Source organism: Bombus vancouverensis, chromosome 13, assembly GCF_051014615.1.
Source record: "Bombus vancouverensis nearcticus chromosome 13, iyBomVanc1_principal, whole genome shotgun sequence".
In the NCBI taxonomy this organism is placed as follows: Eukaryota; Metazoa; Arthropoda; class Insecta; order Hymenoptera; family Apidae; genus Bombus; species Bombus vancouverensis.
This window is the reverse complement of record NC_134923.1, coordinates 12488965-12502083: the sequence shown is the minus strand read 5'-3', so window position 1 is coordinate 12502083 and position 13119 is coordinate 12488965. Positions and strand designations below refer to the sequence as shown.

Genomic DNA, 13119 nt, shown 5'->3' with positions numbered 1-13119 from the left:
CACACATTTGCAACTCACTTTTTCATTTTCAGTTTCTTCGATCACGCGTAATTAATTTGGAAAAATTTCGTACAGTATTTTTTCCTAGATCTTTGCAATATGATAATATTGCCAGTATTTATTTTATTCGTGAATCATACCGCGTTCTCTCGCATCTAATTTTAGCATCGCGATAAACAAACGATACTCGTACGTATGCAAATTTAATTAACCTCGTCAGACGAGTCGAACAGCATCGGTGATTTCTTGAAATGTCCAGTTAGTACCGTTTAACGTGTTCGTTTAAATAGAAAGAGGGAATAATATTGTAGGTCTTTCCATTGGTTCTGAGAATGGATAAAATTTCTTGTTATCAGCGTAGTTGATCGAATAATTATTACATGGATATCGCTGCTGTCATCAGCTGGTGTAATTAAAAAGTCGTGTATACATAGGCACAGATGTCTGGACAACAACGCCCACGAAGACGGAAGTCGTAGATCGTAACAATGCATTGAAAGAGGCGCATATTTATAAAACCGTGTCGTACTTTTCTTCATTTCCTGCAACGTGCGACATTTTTTTATTGCGTCGGATACATTTGCGCAATAAAATTCTAAAAATAGGGTCCCTATAAAGTTAAGATAAAAAGAACGCCCCTTTTCCTTTCACCCAGGCTTCGTTTTCTCCTTTCCAATTTCATTTTATTTACACCCAAAATAATAAAAATACCGAAACACTATCAAGATACTGAAAATACGGAAAACCAGATGCAAACAAAACATTCACAGCGGTGAAAACTTTTCCTTCTTTGCGTTAACCGAACAAAATATTCTCACTTCTCGAACAGAACGATAGAAGCGAATAATGCAAATACTGAAAAGGAAATCGCCCCAAATTTACGTAGATCTTTAGACATCCGTTAGACTCTTTTCTCTTCTTCTCTGTCCAATCATCCACTCGTCTATTTCAAACAAGTCTCCAAAATGATACAACTCTTAAAAGAGGGACCTCACGAATTTTGCGTAGCGAAGAAAATCCTCTCTTCCTTCATCCTTCGAGAATCCTTCGAAAGATCTTCTCTGGTAAAGTTTACTGTATCTTACTAATAATTCCCGTACTATCAAAATCACAGCATCTTTGAGAAAATACAAAAACAAAAGGCAAATACCATGAATATTGAAATAAAGACTTCGCGAGAACAAGCCGTGGTAACTAGAATAAGATCAAGACATGTTTAACCGACACATACGTACGAATTGGAAAATAATTTTCCTGTCGAACGCGACGCTTGCCGTACCACACTCTTGAGGTTATCATCCACATAATCGTAAGAAAGAAAAGAACATAATATCGACAATGATAATAACGATATCCTCGCATCGTTTCCGCTCCAACGAAAGATCATCGACTTCCATGAACAATGATCTTATACTACTCGATCAGACTTTAAATAAAATAAATAGTAATAATAATAACGCAAATCTAGCAGCGACAGACTCTAGGTTGTCATTTTTACTTTTTTCGTCCATTCGCCCATGAGCGACTTTCGTTCGAATGTAAAATCAAACCGCCGAGAAGTTGATCTTCTTAGGGGCGTCTTCGTGGAATACGGCGCGCGTTTTCCTTGGGTGCTGAGCCGCGTGTAAATCGCGTAATCCCCGTGGCTAGAGGCGTCGGCTACCTGTTGAATCCTATGCCCTCGATCGACCGCGTGTTCGAGTCAGTCTCGCGAGAGGAAATCGAGGCGTACGTTATTCCCCAAGTTACGTGAGAACTCGACTCCGAATTCCATCGTGCGAGTACCTCATCGATGTGAGCCGCTTTCATTGGCATTTTCGGGCGCTACCTGCGGCTCGCGGCCCTATGGAAGCTCATAGGGGCCCACAAGGGGAGAGATTACGTCATTCGAGAACCTCTCGAGGATGTTACGAGGATATTAGAATGCGTGACCAGTTCCTTCGTCACGAACTGAACCTGTGGATCTTTTCTACGTCAGGAATTGGATGGTCGATTCGTGTGCTCTTTGGGCAATCCGTTTCGAAATTTATATATTACGTTGGCTCACGAAAGTGTTTGAACACTCGCCATAGAAATTTTCTTTATGTCTATATCGTGCGTGTTATATAAAACATTTTGAGATTTCACAAGCATCGTATTATATATTATATTCGTTGCCGTAACAGTAATAATTTAATAAATATTTAATAATATTAAATTATATTATCATATAACGTTAGCTAATCCAAGCTTCATCTTTATCCAATTAATCTCATAAATATTATACTTGTTGGTGTATCAGAGACAGTATCATAATAATAATTTTTGTTTTCGAACAAACTATTTTTGTCGCTTAGTTCACGCAGGATAATTGATTTTACCGCGTTTTATCCAGCAATCGTCGGCTTTTCTACTACTTCTGTTTTTTAATTAACGTATTATAGTATATTTACGTGTTTTAAATTGTAAGTAATCTGAAAGTGATTCGATATGATCAATCCAATGAATCAATCAGGAAGTATACAGTGATTCACGTAAAATGTGATCGAACTATCCTTGAAATTTATTTTCAGAAGTATTTTTTCCCTGCTTAACGTCAAACAGTTTTCCTTTCAATTAATCCTTCTATAAAAAAAATTCTACGATCACAAGCTCGTTAAAATATCAGTGATCGATGCTCCTTTAATCTCGCCGTGATCTTTGAACTTGCGAGCTTTCGTACGTTCCTCGAGTTACACAAAATTTATCGACAATAGAGAAATAAAATTCGACGAAAAAAGACCCGAGGAACATAACGCGCGAAATTCGAACCACTCTTGATCACTCGAAATTATCATCAGCTACCGTAAACCGAGCGTTTCCAAATCCATAGAGTGAAGCGTGCTTCCGGTATCGAAACCGGCACGCAGTATCCAGATACCCATATTCCTTCTTTGCTCGGTTGTATTTCAAGGTTTCTAGAGTTTCTCGACTTTCCTGGTATCGTCTACTTGTCTATCCGAACAGGTATACACAGTCGAGTACCTGTCCACTGGAGGGCATCGGGTTTTGAAACGAGCCACATGGTCGTGCATACCACGGGAAAGAAGATCTGTCGTCATCGTTGTCTTCATCATCTTCAACGATCCAGTCGTCTTCGTCTTCGCCGTAGTTTGCTCGTGATAGTTGCACGAACGTAGAAAGGGAGAGAAGGGGAAGTGAGCTAAGTGACGGGACGGTTTCGATGGGACTCGAGGACGTTCACCTTTTTTCGTGACTTCATCGAGGCTGGTACACGCTGGTAAAAGTGACTTCTGCCAACTAGAATCCTATAGGTCGCCGTAGATTCTCGACCAACCAAAGATACTACTTACGTTTGCGGGACGAGTGGAAACTTTTACAAGAGGTTTACTTAGGAGCAGCAGATTTACTTACTTGGTAAATCGTTGGCTCTCTTTCTGCTCTAGAGTTCCTCGACCCTTTGGAATTCCAGAGGTTTTAGGCGATTAGAATTTAAGACGTCGAAGACGGGCGTGTTGATGGAATTAGGAAGGCGCGAGGTTGGGCTGAATTATTGGGCGGAAATTGGGATTTGCGAATTTCGTTGTACGCCGATGTTTGGGAATGTTCGATGAGTTTGTTGAAAATTTGAGAGATATCACTGGACTTAAATTTGTAGATTTGGACAAGTTATTACTCGTTAATTTTCAATTCGTAACTTTGAAAAATTAATTTTCCTCGCACAAATTGAGAATATCCGGTCTTCTCCGAGAACTTAACTTTCAGTAGTTTACCAACTTTAACTCCCCTTTTTAATTTCTCTCCGTTGAAACTCCAACATCCGTTAAGTTCTCAACGTTCTAAATGTAATGCAATAAAAGTTCCAAATCCAAAGCATCCAAGAACTTGGAATTCCGTGTCTTCGAAGACTAAGTAAATATACAATCTCTAAATCCTAAAGGAAACCTGTTCGTCACGAACGAGTCTTTAATGTCGGTTTAAGATCTTTTGCGTAACTCTGAATATTTGGTCGCGCATGCAAGGTGTTCTTCAGAAGGGAACCAGTCGTTTCTGTGTGACGAACGAACGCGAACATTATCGAGAACTAACAATCAAGATCGTAACGGCTTAATCGAAACGTTTTATTGCACGTGAATATATAATCACGTCGGTAGATTTACAGCCGGCGACTTTATATTCGTTTGTCAAACCGGATTCTTAAAACCAGATAAGCCAAAATGTAGGTCAGACGAAAGAAATGTTTAATTTTTAGTTCTGTAGAATCTTTTAGGAACGAATTTAGTATTTAATTAATAATTTATTTCATAGCCACATCTGGGTAATTGAAATTAAATATTCGGCTCGTTGTCCTTTAGTTAGATTTCATAGTAGAGCTGAGTTTCTGCGAGGTAATTTAGGCTGTCTGTAACACGGTCCTTTGATATCAAGGCGACGATTGAATTCAATTTGTACTCGTGTGTTTGATTTCTATGAAATTTAATATTCGTTTAATTCCAAATTCCTTGACTTCAATTTTTACGACGAGCTTCTTCGCGATACATTTTTAGAATCTTTTTTTTTTGGAAATTTAATTCTGTAGTGGTCCAAATTTATTTAATTTTAAATTCGTTGATCTGAATTTTTAAATTTTCGACAATGAGTACTTTAATAATAAAGTTTAGTTACAATTTTTCCATGAAATTTATTTTAGTAGTAACCAGAATTTATTTAATTGACTTGGATGAGAATCATTGTTAGCAACTGCGTCGTCTTCCCCAAAAGTTTGTAAATTATGTTCGCTCGGTGACCACGATTTTTACGATCGTTTGCATACATCTAGAGTTTGCCAGCGAGTTGGCGAACAGAAAGGTCAATTCTGTCGGATACTTGGCATAACTGCACGCCTTGTCGCCTCGTTCCTTGCAAATTCGCGATTGTTTTCCTGTTTCTGAACGGGAAATACCGGTTTTCGTTGTACTTCTTTTTTACAGTCCCAACTTTTAAATGTTTTCCAGCACTTTTTGGCTTTTTATTTTATGCCCGTTTTGAACTTTAAACCGGTTTTCATTTCACAGGACCAGATAAAAATAGAGTACTAATACAGAACAAAATCATGTTTATATTATGATATTTCTTCTTGCCAGCAGATATAAAAAAACGAATTATATCGCGTATTTGATCTTCTGGATTAATTGGTTCATAAATATTTAAATTTAAAAATGTGAATTTAAACGATCATAATACTTAAACATATTAATATTTATTGCATCGATCTCTGAAATATTCAATATTACGATTGTGCATGCAGTGTTACATACATAATTAAACGTATGATAAACGTTTCGTAGAATGATATCGTGTAATATTTCTTTCGTTTTTCTGTATTTCCCCGATGATTATACAAATCAATTGATAACTTCTCTACTCGCAACGTAATTCTTCATACGGCTGTTTTATTATAAAGGCACTTTGCGTATTTATTTCTTGCCTGACTATTAAACAATCGGTGTATATGCAATTAAACAATCTGTTTAAGCATACGAAGCAAATAGATAATTATTAATTTTCAGATTTAATAATTTAATAATATCGCCCTCGTAAGAGGGAATTCAATTCGGAGGTTCGATCACGTACAAAACGTGCTTAACGAAGATAACAATTTCATTTGTTTACCGACAAATTTATGGTAAATATCCACGGTTATGGTTTCGTGCTGTAACCGTATCTTACAAATGACCTTTCAATAAATGTATTTCGATAATTCTGTAATCGTATCTCTAACTATTTTTCAGTAATCGTATCTCGATAATTTTCTAATTGAAAACGAAGAAAACAAGCCTCTCAACGACGTGATCTCTCGTTTCTCTATTTGGAATTTAGACACTGAAAGCTGCGAATAGCTCGATTTAAATACTGTTTCATCCGTATGATTCGTTCGATTAAAAATCTGCTCCGTCGTGAAATAGTTAGATATAGCATACCAGACGAACGAAAGGGAATAAAAAATATTCTAATAATATAGTACGCTTAATCTGATTTTTTTAAATCCTCGACCTTGAGCAGTGTCGTGGGGTCATAGGTGTCACACAGCTGCTTGTATTAGGTTCTGTTAATTATATTCTGCATTTTACACGATAAAGATTATCATTGGTGATACGGCGTAAAGTACAGGATACAGATTAAAGTTAAGTAACCTAATTTAAACCGAAGCCCGAACTATCGCGTGTGTCACCTGTGATTCTAGGATATCGCTAGTCGAGGATTAAATTTCGTAATTTGGAAACAAACATTTAATCCGATTAATACATCTTGCGGTATATGTTGTTAGAAAAAATATTATAAAAAATCGAGGCAGTAATATAAACATATATAACACGAACTAATTACGATATTACGGATACACTTCGTACATCTCCTGTTTTTTCAATCGCGAATAAAAATATTTCAAGTTCAATTGTTCTAATCCGATGGTGTACATTTACTTTTAAGTACGAACGATTTGAAATTTGTCAAGCGATATTATTACACGACTTAAAAATTCTTCTCAAAATTCGTACCGCGTACACATCGCGAAAAACCATAAGAATTAGAAAATTATCTTTAAAATTATCCGCATTAAAAAATTCGTCGATCGGATAAATTAATAGAAATTGGAAAGATCGTAATTCATTGCGACGCCACAGTTTCGACAATTCTTCTTTATTTCCCAGTGTCGTACTGGATTTGTATCTGTACAATAATTAATGTACAAGTTGCAATGGAAGTATCGATTGCTTGGAACTCGGACGTAGAACGTAGATAGCAGTGGTTTTCGAGCAACCATGAACGTGACCCGAACGTATATCGACTTTTTACGTGAACTAGGCCCTCCATGGTCACCTATAGTATAACATATGACACCTTGGTGGATCGATACTTCCATTAGAAGGAAAACGATGATGGTTAGCTGCGAAAAACGTACGTAGGAATTCGCGAAATGTGACGAGCTCGTGTCAATTTTCCAATGGCTGATGTATCCTTGGCTCTTATCGCTGCGAAAATGATAGACAACGTCGATTGTTCATTAGTAGTCAGCCATTGTTTATGCGATTTTATATTTTTAGACATAACCGAGGGAGTGAAATAGAGACTCTTCCTAAATATTAAAGATGGATATTTCGCTTTAGATATTTTGCAAAAATATTACATTCGTACAGATTTGTATAGTATATTATCGTATTACATGTTGATAGCGTATAGTGGATATACGCATAATATACGTATGTTGAATTTTTCCTAATTAATTATGTATAAACTACATTGGTTCGCATCCAGTAAGCAAATTTAGAAACCTGTTGGTAATTTGACTTTTTATAACATATTCATACACGTTAGGCTACTTTCGAAAGCTATAAATTTACTATCTTTTCATATTTCTATAATCGATAACTGCGTTCACGTATTTTTATCAAATTTGGCAATCGTTCGTTTAAGAATCGAATAACAGCGTCACGATCGAAAAGAGGTTCGTTTGATGTATTTCATGTATTCTATAGAAACCATAGACGAATTGAATAAAATAGAGTATCAACAGTGACCAGATATATTATTATACTTATTGACATCTGATCGAGGGCCAATGTCGCGTTATTCGCGATTGTCGTAATTAATTTCCGTCAAACTTGCAGTTTCTCTATTTTTCAAATAAAATCTCACGATTTTACTATTACTGTGCTTCTTCGAGCATCGGAACGACAGTTGGCTGGACGAAAACGTGACTGTCGCTCGTCCGTTCGAGGGGCTGGCAAAGGAATCGCTTTACCGCGACCGAAGAAAAATGATTTGTCGCAACGTCGAAGCGGAAATTAGCAGTTAGCAACCATAGATTTCTACGGTTTCGCGAAGGCACTGACACGAACGGGCTGAACCAGCGAAATAACTGTCGGAGAAAATTGCTGAGCTACGACACCGTCGGCTCTTGCACTTCCCGTACGGCTCCATGGCGAATTAATATCGACGTCGAAACTACTGTGATAGACGTAACAATTACTTTCTCGAGGCTAACTCGACGTTGTTTATGGTTACAAAGTGACGCTGAAGATAAATTATCCGAGAAATCGAAGATAAAAAGTTATAAAAATTACCTCGTTACGTCATTGCTTTGTTATGCAAGTGATAGGGAGCCGATAAAAATTGATAGTTGTTTGATAGAAATGAAAAAAGTTTACTAATAAATGCGAATAATTTTTTGATAGAAATAGAAATTTAAAACCATATTTAAGACTGATTTAGAACGATCGCATGTATTATAGTTTGATTTTCAATGGAAGCGAAGGATGCGTTTCGATGGAAAGTTACAATTAAAATTGGTTCTTAAGTGTTGGCCAACTGGTTAACGGGTAACCGTAATTGGGGATTACCGAACAGACTTCGAAAAAGAACAGGTGATGTTTAATTGGCACTTCTGCTTGATAATGGGTTAGTTCGAACGGTCTGCGATATAACAAGATGTCGATGTCAGTAGTAAAATCAAGCTTCTGTTCAATTTGAAAGATAGTTGCTACGTACTTGCAACTAACTATAATTCATAATTTTATTAATAGCGATGGATTAATTTATTTCGTATGTTAAACAGCGAACGATATCAAAGGCACGCATTTATGAACAATAGTACGCTGAGTTAACGAAAATTGTTGAAACGTGACAAGTCAGTCTATTTCGATTAAATTCCTTTCCATAATTTATGGTCCAAAAACTTATTTTTTGTACTTTGCAGCGTTATAAATATCGAATATTATGAATATTCGAGAAAATTTGTATTTCAAATAATAATTACAAACTAAATTCGATATAAAAACTCATAAAGCCACGGTACATTCCTCAAATTTCACCCTTACATCGTCCTGCAGTTCGCGATTCGTTTCAACGTAACAGCCTATAAACTCAAAACGCTTCAACAGACTCAAAACGTGTTTTAGCACGAAATTAATGTTATCTGTCGATGCACTTCAAACCGGAACCCGATTTCCTCCGAAGAGACTCGACAGAATCGAGACGAACGACGTTCAAAATCGAAGAAAAATCTGCGGAAGCACCCTTATCTCCGAGTTCCGCGATAAAATGACCCGTTAGCGACTTCCGGCGGAAGTGAAACCGTGTAAGGAGCTGGATAAACGGCGATGCTGCGACTGAAGCATAACGGAAAAGCAGACGGGGGTAGAAGGAGCGCGTACCAGAGGAGAGAGACCAGGTTGAAAAGAGACGATCGTTGGAGATGAAAAAGGAAGAGTGGTGTCGCGACCTTGGGCTCGAGTTCCGCATTGCTGAAGCGCAACAGATCTCGCGTATCCAGTCGTTGAACGTGTCAGTTCTCAGTTGGCAACGCGACCGGTTGCTTCAACATTTCTCCTTTAGAAACTGGAAACAGCTAGTTTGAAAAACCAAGAAAATTTTCTACTTCGTATTTCTCTTCGCTCGTATTTCATTTCCTCTCTGTCTCTTGGTTTATTTTCTCTTTTTCATTTTCTTTCCTCTCTTAATCAAGTAAAATCCAATGAAATAGAATTTTTTCGCGGATGGAACGATTAGAAAAGAACGTTGGAAAAGTGTCGTGAAGCTGGGAGAAGATAGTTTGAAAGACAAAGTTTCGTTCGTTTCTCTCCCTGTTTTTTCTTCCTTCGCTATTTCTTGGTCGAGAAAAAATAGCAGGGTCTTCTTTCCGATCGATATCGTTTAAAAGAGCATGTCGGAAAGACGTTGCCATAACGAGCTACTTCAAAAGACGAAGAAAATTTTGTAGTTCGCGTCTTTGTTCTATTCCCACTGTTTCGTTTATGGTCTTCGATGTCCCATGTTTCGAACGAAGTAAAGTGGAAGCATAGGTGAAGAACATATAGTGAATTCTTTGTGGTTGGAAGAGCACGTTGAAAAAGTGTCGCGAAGCTAGAGCCACGGTCCCAGATTGTTGGTTGCTAATTGTCTAGGGCAGAATAATTGTCTCGTTTCTGGAAAATCACCGGCTTTGTTCTGCCGTCCGTTAGAGAAACGACCCATAACGAGCGAGGAGAAAGAGCAAAAGCCGCGACGCCACTCAAATGAATTACGATACGGAAGAACTTTGAATAGAATTGCGTCCGTGCCACGATTGTTTGAACGTTCGTTGGATTAATCGTCTTCTTTTTAATACCAGGACTATCAAACCTATTAAAATGCGTTTCAGATCCTTTACTTTAACAAACTTGTAACTTTTACATGACTTTCGTCTATTCGTTTATATTCGAAGCAATGTTTATTTCATCACATACGTCTTTTTCACAATTGCAAAGGCTAAAAATCGAAAATCTATCATCCTGACAAACTTGCCGATTCTAGCGTTGAAAGACTGTCCACTGAACGCGACGAAGAATGTGTAGGAATACGATCTATCTGGCCAATGACTTTTGCAGGTTATTATACAGCTAATTCTTTTCTCCGAGTAATTCGATTTAGGAACTGTTTCGTCACTGCCGGATAATTTGTCTCTGAAATATCCTGTATGGACGTTCACTTTTAGTAAGAGCACATTGTATCAACTTTCGAGCGGAGGCTGAGAATATCTTTCCCCTTGCAACCATGTAACGCAATCACGTGTAACGGTATCCACCTCAAAACGTGTCGAGACTTTCGCAACCTATCAGCAAGATATAATAGAAGTTCACCCGTGGTATAGACAGCCGAGTTATCGAATCTCACGCGAAACTGTCCTTCCTTTTCGACGATTGTTTTCGGGTTCAGCGTCCGATTTTTCAAGTGTATAACACGTTCTGCAACAGTTATTAGCATTCAATGTCTTCGTAAAAGTAGCTGGAGTTAGAAGGTTGAAGTTATTTTCTTTTTTGTTTTCTGTCGAAGAAAAGTATCGTAGAAAGTACCTGTAAGAATCTTCGCTTCGACTTTCCTATTGCTTCGTCTTAATATTCATGAGGAAAGGTAACAGCTATCGTTAGAAACTTTTATCGTGATCGGAGGAAATAGACGGTATCGTGAGAGTGTAGAAATTTCAGGAAATTTGACAAAGAAATCCGACCCTTCTCCGCAACATACGATAACAATCGCCGAAACTTAAATAAGATACAGGATAGTTCAACAAAAGTAAAAGGTAGCCCAAAACATACGTTGATTGGAAGATAAAGAGTCGGCAAAAATCTTCAAACCTCCTTAGAACAAATAAAAACAATCGACCACAAAAACTCAACATTTGGGTCTAAAAGTCTAACGATCGATCCCATAAACCCAACAATCTTGCGTCTAAAGTCCTCTCCCATAAAACCTAAAACTCATCATCACCTCGACTCGGTCATAAACCATTATGCGTAACAGAATCTGCAAACGAAACAAAATAAAAGAAAGGGAAGCCGGGCAGTGACCGGAAGGCGGAGCTAAGCTATGCAACGCTATGCACAAAGTTTCAAAATATTTGTTTCGATAGTCGTGTTTCGATCGGCTTAGCTTAGCTTTCGGTGGAAACAGTTGCTTGCGCCGTGCCGCTTATTTGCCCAATCGATTAATTTCATAAAACGAAGAGCATAGAATGTCGACGAAATTATTGGGTTCTCTCCAAGATTGTTTTTTCGCTTTGTTAACAAGCAATGGATGAGCGATATTTTACGTTTTACGTCATGTACGACATCTGGTCTATTAATTTCTCCATGTCTCGGAAAGTCGTACAGTGGCGTTTTGCAAAACTTCTGCGGTTTGTTGGCAAGATGTCAAAAATTGAACCGAATCCTTTACTTATGTTACGTGCGACTTGCGGAGAGACGGAGAAAGCTAATAGACCAGGATGTATCGTAGATCCTAACGCGACATAAAACATAAAACATCGCGCCTATTATTATTTCGATATTCACCGATAAAGCGATATTTTTTTAAACGACCTAGTGCCTGAGACAAGCTCGAATCGAGCGCTTCGACACGCTCAAAAATGTCAAAAGACGAAGTCAAAGTAAACACTTTGCCGTGCGAATAACCAAATATTTTTAAATTACGGCGTAGCACTGCTCGGCTTAGCTTTTTCGATGGTTCTCCGGTAAAAGAGGGAAAAAAGTGCGGAACCTTGCGCGTTGACCTTGACTGTTGTCGAGTTCCGCATTGCTGGAGCGCGAAGGGCCTCAAGGGAAGGGCCACTTGTAAGATCGTTGGCCTGGTGGGAAGAAGGGCGAAGAAGAGAGACTGTACCCGTGGCTGGCAGCTTCGGCCTTCAACTTGACCGGCCCGACTAGCGCCCTTCTCTTTGGTCGAGGCAAGCGTGACCGCTTCGGGATACGAGCACGTACAATTTTAGATGCGGGGTCCTTGACACCTTCGGCAATGAGACAACTGGCAGCCATTGACAGCCTCGAACGTTGCTCCCCCCGTCCATTGATTCGCACCGCGAGTCCTCCGTTGGTTTGGCTTGGCCGCGTATGTGCCTGGCAACCAGCGAGCGTACAAGAGAGACGAGCAACCTTTCCAGCGATCGGAGACTTCCAAGACGGATCGAGACTCTAACCTGTTAACCGGGTTATGCCTTAACGCATTGTCGACAGGTCACCAGTGAACTCGTGTATTTATGCACAAAGTTCAGTTGTTAGCTTTTGCGTAAGGTAGTCGGTCGACGACGCGTTAACGCGTTAATTTTACGCGAATTTTATGTATTTTCCCTTCGCGCCGCAACGAATCGAAGTATGCGTATATCGAGATATAATCGAAGAGGATTTTTTATTAATTATCCTCTTAAAAGCAGACCATCCGTTTCCAGTATTGATCGCTACAGTCGCTCGAGGAGCCCGAGCCATGAATTGCGCCTAATAATTTTCTTTAAAATCTAAACGGAAACAGTTTTTTCATCGATCCTCGTAAATTCGAATCGGTTTTCCAAATTTCAAAGATTACAGTCGCATTGAAAAATATTTCGGAAATTAACTCGATTCGTTGACTAGCGCGCCAGTTTTATACGTTTTATCTTGCGAAGACATTATGCAATACCTGCGCACTTCTTTCTGACAATGTTACCTAAGTCAGTCGTATTGTTAGCTAATTGCTCGGTCTATTAGGTACAAAAATGTGCACAGTACACGTAACACGCAAAACTATGATAACGTGTTGAAAACGTAGTTGCGTTATGGTTATTTAACAGGCAACACGAATTTCTGCTTAGCCTTC

General features: G+C 38.5%; 1 protein-coding gene across 2 annotated transcripts in view; it reads left to right on the top strand.

Moving 5' to 3' along the window:
• Positions 1-13119, top strand: part of CrebA (Cyclic-AMP response element binding protein A) — a 48107-nt gene that overhangs the window by 21221 nt on the left and 13767 nt on the right. The window contains exon 1 of one of the 2 annotated variants that reach the window (XM_076623638.1): positions 9311-10382. The exons of the other annotated variant lie outside the window; for it this stretch is intronic. The gene's annotated coding sequence lies outside the window, so the exon portion shown is untranslated. Of the gene's footprint in view, positions 1-9310; positions 10383-13119 lie in introns of those variants that run through there. 2 annotated transcript variants of the gene reach the window in all.